The following is a 14157-nucleotide window of genomic DNA, read 5'->3' on the forward strand; positions in this document are numbered from 1 at the left end:
TTGCCTTGAAGGGCTAGTTCTTTGGGCAGAATGGAAAAGGTTGGGAGCTTGTAATATGGAATGACCATAAGATGCCAGCTCTGGAGCAGGGCAGAGGAGGACAGTGCTGTTTGAAAGGGTGGTGTAAATGTATTGGAGACAAACCTTATGGTTGACTCTCAATGGGAGGGTGAGCTGTAACCCATCTTCCCACCCTCTAGCTCTTCAGATCATGCCTGAGGTGGAGTGGGGTTATGGTCCATACCACTGGAAGTGTGCAGCCCCCACTTTGAAGATCAAAGGTCTCAGCAGGGGCATTCATTCAGCGTAGTCAAACTAGATTGCACCCCAAATAATTGAGGGGGAGGTTTATATGGATCTTATAGAAATTGGTTATCAGAACAGTAAGAAGTTAAAATCCATAAAATAAATATAAATGAGCACTTTTATTCAAAAAGGACCAGCTGGCTGGTGTGTTGTAGGGATTTACAGAGCTCTGCGTTGCTGAAGAACCTTTCCACCTCTGACTTGGGGGTTAGAAGAGAGCAGTGACTGGGAGCTCACTCCTATGTTTTCCTACGTTCAAGTCAGTTATTAAGGTAGAATTATATCTATTATGTACCATACATTTGCAATCTAGAGGCACAATTCTATTTTGAAGTTTCATTATAAAGCCACTTTCCCTGGTTGCTGATGGGACAGAAGAGGGACAGAGAAGCAGTTCCACTCAGAAGGTAACAGCTGTTAAGCCAGCTTGGCTTCCCTCCCATCGTATACTTATTACACAAAAGACAATTGTGGATAACAAGCAAACATATTTATCAAAGAAAGTCATAAAATAGCAATCAGGAAAGTTATAGAGATTAGTTTAGTCAATAGAACACTCAAGAGTCAAGGGCATTTTACAATGTAGAAATAAGACAAAATCTCAACTCAGATGAAGAGAGAACTAACTCACTCTAATGCACATGTTCTGGGCCAGCCCAGGTGCTAGGTATATAAAGACAAAAATGAAACAGCTACTAACTGGAAGCAAATTACTTACGGTCTATTAGTAAAATACAAATGTCTCAGCCTAGCATTGGTGTAGCCTTCTGCAATCTGATTCAAACCTACTTTTCCACATTTACAACAAACTAAGTTTTTCATGGATGCTACATTCCAATCAAACATAATGTATTATCTCCTACTTCCATGCATTTGCCCAGACCTGGAATGCCCTACCTCTTCCTCTCCATCTCTCAAAATCTTTGTCCTCCTGATCAAGGGCCTCCTTCTCCACAAAGCTTACATAATCCTATCAATTACTCATGTGCTTCGTATCTTCCATAACTTTGTAAAAATTTGGGTGCATGTTATAATCTTTCTAACATACTGTAAACTCTTTGAAGATAGAGACTATTTAATTTAACTTTGTATCTCTAGCCCCAGAACAGTATCTTTTACATAGTAGGAATGTAAATGTTTGCAGTCGTTTCTAATGATCACATATGATTCTACACCTTGTAATATCTGCCTTTTGAGAGTGAAGAATCATTTTTAAAAAAAGCCCTACTTTCACTCCTACCCCCTAATTTAAACTACTAGAAAAATCCAGAGGCATGACTCTTGTGAAAAAAAAAAGATAATTAAGACTTGAAACAGAGAAGTAAGGACATTTCTTTCTATAGTGCTCTAAAGGATAACAGATGAGTAATCATGAAAATTAATATTGGTATAAATCTAACCTAACCCAGGAAGGATGAGGACTTGAATCATAAAAATTCCATGATATTTATATGCTACCACAAAAGAAGAGCATGCATTTATTCTAAATGGAAAAGTACAAATATTGGAATAAAACAATTTTAATTGATGAAACAAGAGTCTTCAACAGTTAATCCTGCCTAAAGGTCAGAGTTTCATTCTACATGAATGCTACTGTATGTGGGTTATTTAGAGTGGGTAACCAAATATCTGAGGACAAGTAATTAGCTGAACATCCCTGTTCTGCATATTTGCCTCACACACGATTTACAGAACAAACCCACAGAAGGGAAAAATAAAGAACTGTGGAATACTTTTTCCAGTCCCAAGAGCTTCGAGGTCTACTTTTCCCCCCTCAAAACTGTTTACTCCAGCGATGTTAGAATGAGCAGGACTGGGCTATTTCCCCCTCGTTATATAAGGACAGAGAAAAAGCATTTCTTACACATCATTCGTCAATTTCCCTTCCCAATTTCTGCCCATTTCAGGGAATAGAAAGTATTGCATCACATGCTCAATGTATTACTTCAGTGTTGCCAAATATACAGAAGAGGTTGGTTGGTCAGCTGTACTAGCACAAACTACCTTCTTAGCAAGAGTCTAATTTAATGGTAGAATTAAAATAACTCCTTTTTGAGGCAAAAAAAAAAATCTGAGGGAATTAATTTTTTTAACAACAAGAACAGTGGATTTATCTCATATCTATAGTTCCTAACAGTTTTCAACAACCTTGTGAGGATGAAAGTGTAGGTAAGGTATTATACCCATTTTATAGATGAGAAAACTGGTACATAGAGAGATTAGTGGTTTGCCTTTGATCCCATGGTTAATAAGAAGGAAAGCTTATTTGCCAATATATTTGAACCCAGGTTTTCTGACCCCAAGCCACATGAGACTGTCTCTCAAATTAACCCTTTTATAGAAACAGGGACATGCAGTGTTCCTAAAGGCTTTGACAGCATAGCAAGCTCTGGCAGGTTGCATCAAGATCTAGAGCTCATCATTTCCAAGACCAGCCTAGCTAATATAGAGGAGCTCATCACCAGTAACCTCATCACTTGATGATCAGGTCTTTAATCATGGCAGGCCATGAAGTAAAGAAAAATGAAAAAAAATTCCCATTCCTTTGTGTCTCAGCTTTTCTGCTTTTGCCATGACAGTAGCAGAGTAGCTGAAAAGGGACCAAATATTCCTGAGTAAGAAGACTTCTGGTCTGTCTATAAATACTAATTTAACTGCTGGCAATCTAAATGGGAGATCCTTTCCCGGTGCCTAATAAACAGATGTACCAATGTTACAGAGTTACACAAAGGGAAGTAGACTGACACACTCCTTTCAATAACAGTAACAGAACTTACATGATCATGTACACTCATTCTCAGTGATTTCAATGCATGTCTGGGAATAGGAATGAATGGAAAATATTACATTTATTATATTTACTTATATATTATATATACACATTTATATCTATGAGTGTACATATATATGTACATATATACATATATATATACACACATGTATATATGCAGCTATATCTACATCTATCTATCTACCTACCTATCTATCTATGGAGATGTGGCTCAAGAAAGAGACCAAAAGTTAGTAAATGACCCCAAAGCTTTATAGCTGCATGCCTCAAATACTTTTTTCAAGAATAAGAACCCCAAAATTGAATTGACTATGTCTTATGTCAAATGATGGCAGGCTGCGATATCTTGCTAAGGAGGTGGCAGGAAGTGAAGTAAAAGACACCAACCATTTTAGTCTTCTCCAGTCAGCCTTGTCTTTTTCATATACATAGATCAAAGACAGATGAAAGAGAAAGTTCAAAAGCAGTTTCCTCATTGTAGTATCTTTTCTGTTTATGGAAATCAAGCCTTAGAAATAATAGCTTCAGCAAAGGAGAATATGATCAGAATTAAGCACTAAAATGGATTTTTGATCATGCCCGATGTGAGTTAAACTGAAAGAAGACAGTGAGGGAAATTTAAAGGAACAATTCAAAGAGCAGGTGTAGCCAACTGCTACTGTTTGTGAGAGGCCTGGTTGAGGGGAAGACCTTCATCACCATTGGCTGAGAGAACTGATTGCGGAAGATTGTGGTCCTCCCCAGGAGGACAGAACTTTGGAGAACACCCTCTGTGAACGTAGGGCAGAGTTGCAGGTGGGTCCAATAAAAACAATCCAAACGATCCATCCAAAGACAATAAAGAGGATAAAAGAAAAGGCCTTGGGAGTTAGCTGAAACAGCTATAGCCCTCCCTGCAGGGGAGAGGTTCACTAACCAAAATATCTCTAGTGGATAGTGGATAGGGTACTAGGTAATAATAATAATGGCAATAATAAATAATAATGATGATAAAAGCTCACATTTATATAGTGCTCTGAACTTTGCAAATTGCTTTACAAATGTTATCTCATTTCATCCTCGAAACTCTTGGAGATAGGTGCTATTATTATTCCCATTTTACAGATGAGGAAACTGAGGCAGACAGAGTTTAAGTGACTTTCCAAGAGTCATACAACTGCTCCGAGGCTGGATTCAAACACAAGTTCTTCTTGACGCCTAGTCCAGCATTCTATGCACTATATTAGCTGCCTAATCATGAGCCTGGAGATAGACAGTTGAAGATCAGCTGTAGTTGAGTTCTGATACTCAGTGGGGAGTAATGTAGATGAATCAGCTAGTAGGAAGCAGCTGAGAGGCAATGCTAAGCAGGGAGTATCAGAGGGCAATGCCTGGTGGAGAGTGGACCCAGCAGAGAATAGGATGATGATATCAACAGGAAATATCAACAGCTCGGCCACATTGGGCACATGAGTATTCTGTAGCTCTGTGCTACTCATAGGTATATACTCCATGTGTCATCCATACACAGTTTCACTCTCTCTTACTGTGTTCTACTCTGATATTTGAACTGTGTCCACAGGACAGCTAGTAAACATCTTTGAGGGTTCAAGAACTATGGTTCCAACAGGATTCTGACCTTCAAAGTACCTAAAACTTGGGATAGCTTTCAAGGGGCCCATAAGTGACAGGGGCTCTGGGTGCTACACTTAACGAATGGGAAACAACGGTTACTAATAGAAGCAGTTAGGTATTACAGTGGATAGATCACTGGGCGTGGATTCAAGAATTCCTGCATTCAAATCCAGTCCTACTTCCTAGCTATGTGATCATGACCAAGTCTCCTAGTTTCAATTTCCTTGACTGTGAAATGGGGATGATAATAATAGCACCTACCCTACAGGGTTGTTGTAAGGATCAAATGAGGATATTTGTAAAGGGCTTAGCACAGTGCCTGGCGCATAGTAGGCTCTTGGTAAACACTTGTTTCCTTTTTTCCTAAAATGATCAGGTAAATAACTAATGTGAGAATCAGTCCCCCAACTGTTGTGCGAGTGCAGGCCGAATACTGATTTGTTAGGTAGTTGGTGTTAAAAAACTAACACCAAATATTTTAAAAGAATAAAGACAAGAAGACAATGAGTTTAATTATAAAACCTCAAACCTAGACTATTGCAACAAGCGATGAGAAGATGTTCTCTTTGAGGCTGTTGGCTGATATTCAGCTTAGGTCTGAGGGTCCTGAAAGTTGTTAGCATTTTGTAGTTATGGGAGTTACTTAGTAGATTCAATCCCATTGCTGGCACTTGAGTTATTCCTTTCACAATCACTTCCCTAACAAAGACATCATTTATAAGAACCACTGAGTTAGATCTTTTTGTTAAAGCAAAATAAGCAAAAATCTCTAGAAACAAATTATCCACTAGGATCCTCCATGAGAATTCTCTCAGAATTTTTCCTCCCCATGCCCTGATGAAAACAATCTCATGTGCCTTTACACTACAGGCATGAATAGCATGCGGGTTCAATGGACTTTAAATTTCCTTCATCATCTGTTCTATGCAAATAAGAAGTGTAAGATACTTGTAGAAGAATGTAAATATCGATGACATTTTTCTCACTTCCTCCCAGTGGAATGTAATTCCATTCAGGGATGTCGAGAAATGGGTGAAAAAAAACCTCAGCAAATCAAATGACTCCAGCTTTCCAAGACAGGAAATGACTAGTCCCTGATGTATACTGATCAATCATTTCCAAACTGTCCATGTACAGTCAGACCAATTAGATGGAACTAATGTCAATTTCAAAGACAAGAGAAGACACTGTATGAAATTACAACAGCTCCAACCTCACCTGTTCTAACTACTGATATTGAAAAATGGGAAATGGATTAATGAAAGGTACAAATCAAGTGGATTTTATCTTAGGAGGCAGGAAAATGATTGATTATTGATCATCTCTTTTCAGTCAGGTCATTGACTCATTAGAAGAAAGGTCAGAATCAGCACCAGATTTGAAGACAGGATAAAGATAGTTAAAGAAAAACTATTGATGGCCCAAAAGTGTGAAATTAATAAAGGAAAAAAATATATAGGTATAACTACTTCCACAAGTTGTGGAAAGTTGAAGAGGTCAGAAACTGTATTAAACAAACTGTTGATTTTGTTGCCAAGCAGAAAATTGCAGAAGCAACACCAGTTTAGGAATACAAACTCATCTGGAAAAAGTCAGGAACAAGAAACAAATGTAATAAAAAGTGGTAGCCCAGTGCTTGATTAAAACTAAGCACGTAATTACTGGGGGAAGGACCATCTCCTTGATGGGAACTGCTGAGAAAACTAGGAAGCAATTGGGCAGCAATTAGGTTTAGATCAACATCTTATATTATATACAAAAATAAGTTCAAGTAGATATATGAAATGGTCTCATCACTAAGAGATTAGAAGAAAATAAAGGCATATATGTTCTTTAGATCTATGGCTAATGGAGAATTATTTTTTAAACAAAACAAGGAATAGAGGGAATTATAAAAGACTAAATTAATAATTTTGATTTCATAAAATCAAAGAACATTTGCATGAATACATTTACTGAAGACAGAATAAAAAGAAAAAACTGTAGAATAGGAAAAATATTTGTACCAAATGTTACCAATAAAAGTCAGAAATCAAATTATATAAGAAATTGACACAAACTCAAAAGATATAAACATTTTCCAAAAAAGATTTAAACTACAAAAGACTATTTGAAGATACTTTTCAGATGACTAATTATGAGAGAAATGCAATTTTAAGCAATTTGAGGTTTTACTTCACACCCTACAAATTGACAAAGATGATGAAAAAATGAACTGTTGGAAGAATAGAAGAGAGGTCCACAAATATATCATATATGAAACTTTGAACAATTTCAACCATTCTGGATTTAAATTTAAAATTGTGTAAAAATAGTGACCAACCTATCCACACTTTTTGATTCTGTTATCCCACTACTGGGCAAATAATACCCCAAAAGAAGTCATACATAGACACAAAGGTACAATATACACCATAATATTCATAACAGCAGCACTTTTGTGGTTGCCAAAAAACCCTGAAAATCATTTAGAGAATAGTGAAAAAACTATGGAATGTGGATGCAAAGGAATTTTATTGTATAGTAAGAATGAAGAATAGGAAGAATTCCAAGAAATACGGGAAGACATGTTAACTAATAAGAGGGAAATAGGCAGATCCAAAGGAACAATCCCCACAATGACTACAGTGTAATAAAAAGATTACTAAGAAACTGTGAGTAACTGAAAAACCAATTCCTGTAATGAAGAACAGATATCACAATTCACTTCCTTCCCTATGGCATTGATGCCGGCAGACTGTTAGGGCAGAATGTTGTATATGTTGGCAGATGCAGTCACCATATAGGATGTTTTAATTAAACTTTTTTCCTTATAAAAAAAAAAACAAAATGTTCACTCCAGTGGTGGGAGGTGAAAAGGAAGGAACTGCCATCAGGCAAAGTCAGAAAACATCAATAAAATGAATCATTTAAAAAAAATTCTAGAGGAGAATGATGGACAATTAAGGTCTCTATTAACTTTACAGAACTATGAATACTTGTGGAGAAGGAAATTAGTTTTCTGAAAGGTTGATAGAAGACCTAACTAAGCCAGATCACCCCAAGAGAGTTTTTGGGTAAAACTGAAAAGATAACAAACAGATGAAAAATGAATCAGATCTGTTAATATTTGTGCAGCAATCTGTTTTTATTGTCCATGATAATGAAAGTACTACATTTGAATTCTAAAATCTCAGAGTCCATTGCACTATATGGCAAAGTACATATTACTAAAGATGAATCAGAGGAGAAATTCATGTAGGAGGTGACACAGTTTTGAAGGCATTAGGAGATTTATTCTCAAGGTATTTGAAAGATAGTAAATAATTGGAAAATAATCACAGATGTCAGTAATGTCATTAAAGGTCAATGAAATAATTATTTGACTCTGTAAAAACTTTATCATTATTATCTATACATGAGTTTTCTGGATGAAAATATGAAAAGTTCTAGGTGATGGGAGGAGCAAGATGGAAGACTAGAAATTTTCTCTAATCCTCACAACCTCCCAAATCTCAAAAGAAGATTAAAAAAAAACCCCATGAAATGACACTCACTGACCCTAAACTAACTCATCTCCCTGCCTGTCTTGAATGCTACTGGCATCCAAAATCACATGATCAATAGATGCAGAAATACCCTCTGACAAAGTACAGTACTTTTTTGTGCTAAAAACCCAATAAAGTATAGATATAGATGGAATTTCTTTAATAACATAAAAAGCATCTATCTAAAGCCAAAAAAAAAAAAATCACCATATGCAATGGAGATATACCAGAATCTTTTCCAATAAAAATGGAAGTGAAGCAAGGGTGTCCACACTCTTTGTTATTTTTTGATATAGTTCTGGTAATGCTAGCAATAGCAATATGATGAGAGAAAGAAATTAAGGGCATAGGTAAAGAGGAAATAAAACTATCTCTATTTGCAGATGATATGATGGTTTACTTGGAAAATCCTAGGTAATCATCAGAGATACTAATTGAGGCAATTAGTACTTTCAGCAAAGTTACAAACTACGAAAGAAATCCTCAGTAAATAAATAGAATAATAAAATAAAACAAAATAAATAGAAATTGTAAAATGGCATTTCTATATAATAACAAAACTCAAGAAGAATAAGAAAAGGGAATCCCATTCCAAAAAGATAGAAAATGCATAAAATACTGGTGATCAACCTATCAAAGCCAGAAAAGACTTGAACAGATTCAATTACAAAGAGTTCCTTAAAATGAAGAACAACTTAAATAACTGAAGGAGTATTTAGTGCTCATAAGCAGGCTACGCCAATATAATAAAAATGGCACTACAAACAAAATTAATTTACACTTTTAATATTATACCAATCAAATTACCAAACAGGTACTTCATAGAACTGGATAAAATAGTAACAAAATTCATCTGGAAAAACAACAGATCTAAAATGTCAAAGGAAATGGTGAAAAGAAGCAGGGAGAGGGGTGTGTGTGTGTGTGTGTGTGTGTGTGTGTGTGTGTGTGTGTGTGTGTGTGTGTGTGTGTAGCCGGGAAATAGCAATTCCAGAACTCAAACCGTATTATAAAGCAATAGTCATCAAAGCCATATGATACTGGTTAAAAAATAGAGAGATAGATCAGTGGAACAGATTAGACAAGGAAGAATCAGAACCAATAGAACTCAATAACCCAGTATTTGATAAAGTAGAAAACATAAATTACCTTGGAAAAACCTCTTTCTTTGATAAAAACTGCTGGAAAAACTGGAAAACACTTTGGCAGAAATGAACTTATACCTTATACCATACTACTCAATAGCCTAAACAAATATGTGACCTTAATATAAAGATCAGACTATAAAAAGAGAGATTATCTACATATATATATACATACAGACAGACATACAAATACTATATATACGTGTGTGTGTGTAAGAGCTATGGATGAGAGAGGATTTTTAACCAAATGAGAGATAAGAGGCAGTTACAAAAGACAAAATAGATAACTTTGATTACCTGAAACTGAAAAGCTTCTGTATAAACATGATTAATGCAGCTAGGATAAGAAGGGAAGTGGTCCAAGGGAGAAAAATCTTTGTATCAAATTTCTCTGATAAGGGTTTAGTATCCAAGATAAATAAATTAATCAACAATTAATAAATATGTATGCTTAATAGCCATTCCCTAATAGACAAGTGGTCAAAGGATGAATTAAAAAGTTCTCAAATTCTCAAGAATTGCAAAATATTCACAACCACATTGAAAGAATGCTTCAAAACACCAAAGAGAAGAGATTTGCAAATCAAAACAACCCTAAAATTTTACCTCACACCCTACAAATTGGCAAAAATGAAATAATCATTGCTGGAGGGGTTATGGAATGATTAGTACATTAATACATTGTTGGTGGAGCTGTGAAATAATGCAATCATTTTGAAAAGCCGTTTGGAACTATGCAAATAAAGCAACTAAAATTACCATACCCTTTAAGTCAGAGACTCCATTACTACACTTATACCCCAAGGAAGTCATTACTAAGAAGGAAGTCCCTGTACACTCCAAAATATTTATAGCAGTACTTTTTGTGAAAGCTAAGAATTAGAAACGAAATAGACAACCTTCAATTGGGAATGGATAAACAAATTGTGGTACAGTAATGGAATATGATTGTGCTGTAAGAAATGATGCGTGTGCTGAATACAGAGATGCATGGAAAGATGTATATAAACCTGATGCTGAATGAAGAAAGCAAAGTCAAGAAAACAATATACACGGTAACTGCAACAAGGTAAAGGAAAGACTGACACACCAAAAAATCAAAAGTAAATGCAACAAAATTATAAACATCAAGCAGGACTCTAATGAAAAGATATGAGAGGATACCCCCCCAGTCCACTGTTTAGTGGAGGTTGGAAGTGTTACATATTTCATGTGTTTTCAGACTTTTTTCAATGTATGGATAAGTTGGTGCTGATTTTTTTCTCTCTAAAAAAATACTCTGCATCATGAGATGGCTCTCTGGGAGAGGAAGTGAGAATGATACTTGAGATAACTGTGATATTGTAAGAAATAGAAACTTATTTTAAAATAATTTATTTTATAACTTATTTTTGAGAGAAAATATTGGAAAAAACAAATATGCCTTCCAAAGAATTCTCTACAGATGACTATATCTTCTGTAAAATGAAAAATGTAGAGAATATAAGATTTCCCTATATTTATTATTTGTTGATCATGACAGAATGATAAAGCATTTGCTATGTGCCAAGCTTTGTCCTAAGTGCTAGACATTCAAGTAAGATAATCCCTGCCCTCAAAACACTTCCATTCTAATACACAAAAGTGAGCTGAGAAGGAGAAGAGAGACACGTTAATGGCAACATGGTATAGAGATGTCTAGGAAGTGATGTGAATGTCTGGGTCTGGGCAAGATAAGGTGAAAACTCAATAATCAGAGTTCAAAGACTCAGAGAACTAGTGTGGATAAGTTGTGGTGAGAAGATGCTGAGAAGCTGGTCTGGAAATGAATGAGATTACCGGGAAAAATTTGTCTCAAAGAGCAAAATATAATCTAGAAGTCTCTCCCGTGTTTATGTTATAATCAGACAAGTCCTTGGCAGATGTAACTGCAGAGCTAACTTGCTAACCACTACTCTGATAATCACTACCAAGTGAGACATAAAACAAGAAGACACATTCTTGCCAAAGAAGTTTGCTACTGTCATAGGACAGATCTGTGGCAAAGAGGTCAAAAAGAAGAGATTCCTTAAAGAAGGTGAAGTCCTCCAGATAGTACTATTTTGAAAGACGTTGTGTTTATTTATTTCACTGAACCCCAGAACACCACAAAGCCTCTTTAATGTAATCTATGATCTCTCAAAAGAGATCCATCTAAAAATCTACACAAGCAAATCTAAATAGATAAAAATTACCTTTTGTCTAGAATGCATCATAAAGTTGAATGGGCAGCCAATTGAGTGAGTCCATCTGTGCATACATCTTGGATATCTCCCATAGACAGGGGACTGGACCTAAGATTGAATGGGAGGAAAAAAGTGGGTTGGGTTGCATTTATAAAGTTTTCAATGCTTTTAATGTTCCCAAGCATCTCCTTGACATAAATCCCATCTTTTTACACCACTATTCTCTCAGTGATGCTATATGGTTGGAAGCCATGGAACATCACAATTTCCAAAGGGGGAAAATTGCTGGTGATCAAAAAGTAATGGAGATTCATATGCTGGATATACATAGCTTGTAGCATATTCCAAAGATGTTTTACAGACTAGAAGTGACATTCAGGACGTCATCTAGGAAATGTATAACCAGAAAAGGAAGTAATCAAGTCACATAGCAAGGTTTTTCTTTTCTTTTCTTTATCTTTCTTAATTGGGCAATGGGAAGGGGAGGAGAGAAGGGAGTAAAAATAAATGCATATAAATGGAAATCTTTGGAATTATGGATAAAGTCGGAAATAAAATTTGGGTGGATGAGAAGTTAAAGAAGGAGAAGGAAAGACCTTAGGCTAAAGGAAGACAATAAAGGAAAAGGGCTACAGTTGAAGGAGATAAAAAAAATCAAGCTTAAGGAGAAGGCTTTAAAGAGGAGAGGGACTGAAAAAGAAGGGAGACTTGGACTTAACAAGAAAGGAAAAGTAGTTGTCAAGACAAGGTAGATAATCAAGAGAAGGCTGCGGGAAGTTGGTAAGACAATGTTAGAGGTTAGAGAAGGAAAAGGAAATTGGGTATGGGTTGTTGAGGTGGTGAGGAAAAAAGGAAAAAGAAAAAGGAAAGAAAAACGCTAATCCTAGAAATGAAGTGTTCTAATATGGTACAGAATACTCTGGGTGCCAGGTGTAGGCATGCCCATAAGAATCAATGGGCTGTCCCTGCAAGGGTGTGCATGCGCATTCAATCCTAGCTCTTCCCATGTGTCAGGGGAGGGAGACATCATTTCTAAGTGCACACAAGGAAGGGTAATGATCAGGGAAGCCTCATGGAAGAGGCAGATCTTGAAGAATTGAGGGGAAAGTAAAATATTTTGGGTATTCTGCTTTAACAAAGGATCTAACCTAGTGGCACTACAAAGGGTACTTTGTTAGGCAGGTGATTGTGAAAGGAATGGGACTGAACCTATACAGTAACTCCAGACCAACCTAAGCTGAATCCTGGCCAGTAGCTTAGAAGCAAACATCTTCTCATTCTGTCACTGGGCCCCAGAGTAAACTTGGCTCTTTCGTAATTAAAGTGCAGTTAATTTCTCCATGACTGATTCTTCTTCCCATTAAGAGCTCATTGGGAAATCACGTTTCTGGCACATCGTGCCATTCTGTTCTCAATTATTGGTTGTGTCATTTATCAATAAAGAAAAGCTTGAAAATTCCCTTAAAAATAAACAAGGAAAAAACCACACACACACACACACACACACACACACACACACACACACACAAGATGAATGAGAAGGAAAGTTAAATTAGGAACACAGCACCGTATGTTCTGACCAAAGAAAAATGGTTATCCCACATTCCAAGGGGCTTTCATGTGAGGAGGCTACAGAAATAGAAATTCAATGATGCATAGTTGCTTGACTCTGTCACTGAACGAGTCATTTAGGAGTAAGAAATAAGCCAGGAAGTAAAATAAACAGATGGGGAAAGGTTATCTATACCAGAGAGTAGATACCTACAGAAAACTGACCTCTGCAATGAATACTTCAGAGACGCACCTGATGACTTGAGCATATCCTCAAGGATGGCTAGTCAAGTCTGGAAGTAAGGGTTCTAGGAAACCTAGAATGGGTGCCAAGAGGCATGGCAGAAGCCATTGTCAAGAGCCAGACTTGGGGTTCTCTCTGAACCTACTGGGAGCCACTGGTTCAACCCCGTGGGTTGACTCATTAATAAATCCAGTCAAGTAGGGATCATGGCTGATTTTCTCCACTGAATCTCTTCATTCATTCACTCCTTCATCCATTCAACAAGCATTTATGAATGGACAGTCAAACTGAATTGGCTGGATTGTCTCATTCTTTTGCCCCTTGTGGACATAGCCTTAGTGGAAAACTTTATTCTTAGGGGTAGAAAAACGTTTTTACAGCAAATGAAAGCAAATAAATCTACAAGCTCCAGAAGGAGCCAGCCTTGTACAGACTTTCGTTATCGTCTGCCTGGACTGTTGCAAGGCTTTTCTTCCTATCAACAGTCCCTCTCCCCTCTGAGCCACCCCTCACGTTGCTGTTTCTTCACTATGATCACTGCTCATGCCAGCTCTGTGTTCAGAGATCTTTAGTGGCTTTCCACTGATTCCTAAATCAAATCCAAACACCTTGACTTGGCATTCAAGGCCTCCATTCTCTAGCACCACTCTATCTTTTCAGCCTTTTATCATACCACATATGCTTTAATTCAACCAAACTGGGTTCTTTATTGACTATTGTACACCTCCTATGTCTTTCTCCACTTCCATATCTTTGCTCTTACCTATAATTCTCT

At 36.6% G+C, this 14157-nt stretch overlaps 1 long non-coding RNA gene across 3 annotated transcripts in view; it reads right to left on the minus strand.

Moving 5' to 3' along the window:
- Nucleotides 1-14157, minus strand: part of LOC140529903 (uncharacterized) — a 178457-nt gene that overhangs the window by 82627 nt on the left and 81673 nt on the right. For all 3 annotated transcript variants that reach the window (XR_011975724.1, XR_011975723.1, XR_011975725.1), the window contains exon 2: nt 11597-11695. This is a non-coding gene — a long non-coding RNA (uncharacterized lncRNA). The remainder of the gene's footprint in view (nt 1-11596; nt 11696-14157) is intronic.

The sequence above is a fragment of the Notamacropus eugenii genome, chromosome 2, assembly GCF_028372415.1.
Source record: "Notamacropus eugenii isolate mMacEug1 chromosome 2, mMacEug1.pri_v2, whole genome shotgun sequence".
In the NCBI taxonomy this organism is placed as follows: Eukaryota; Metazoa; Chordata; class Mammalia; order Diprotodontia; family Macropodidae; genus Notamacropus; species Notamacropus eugenii.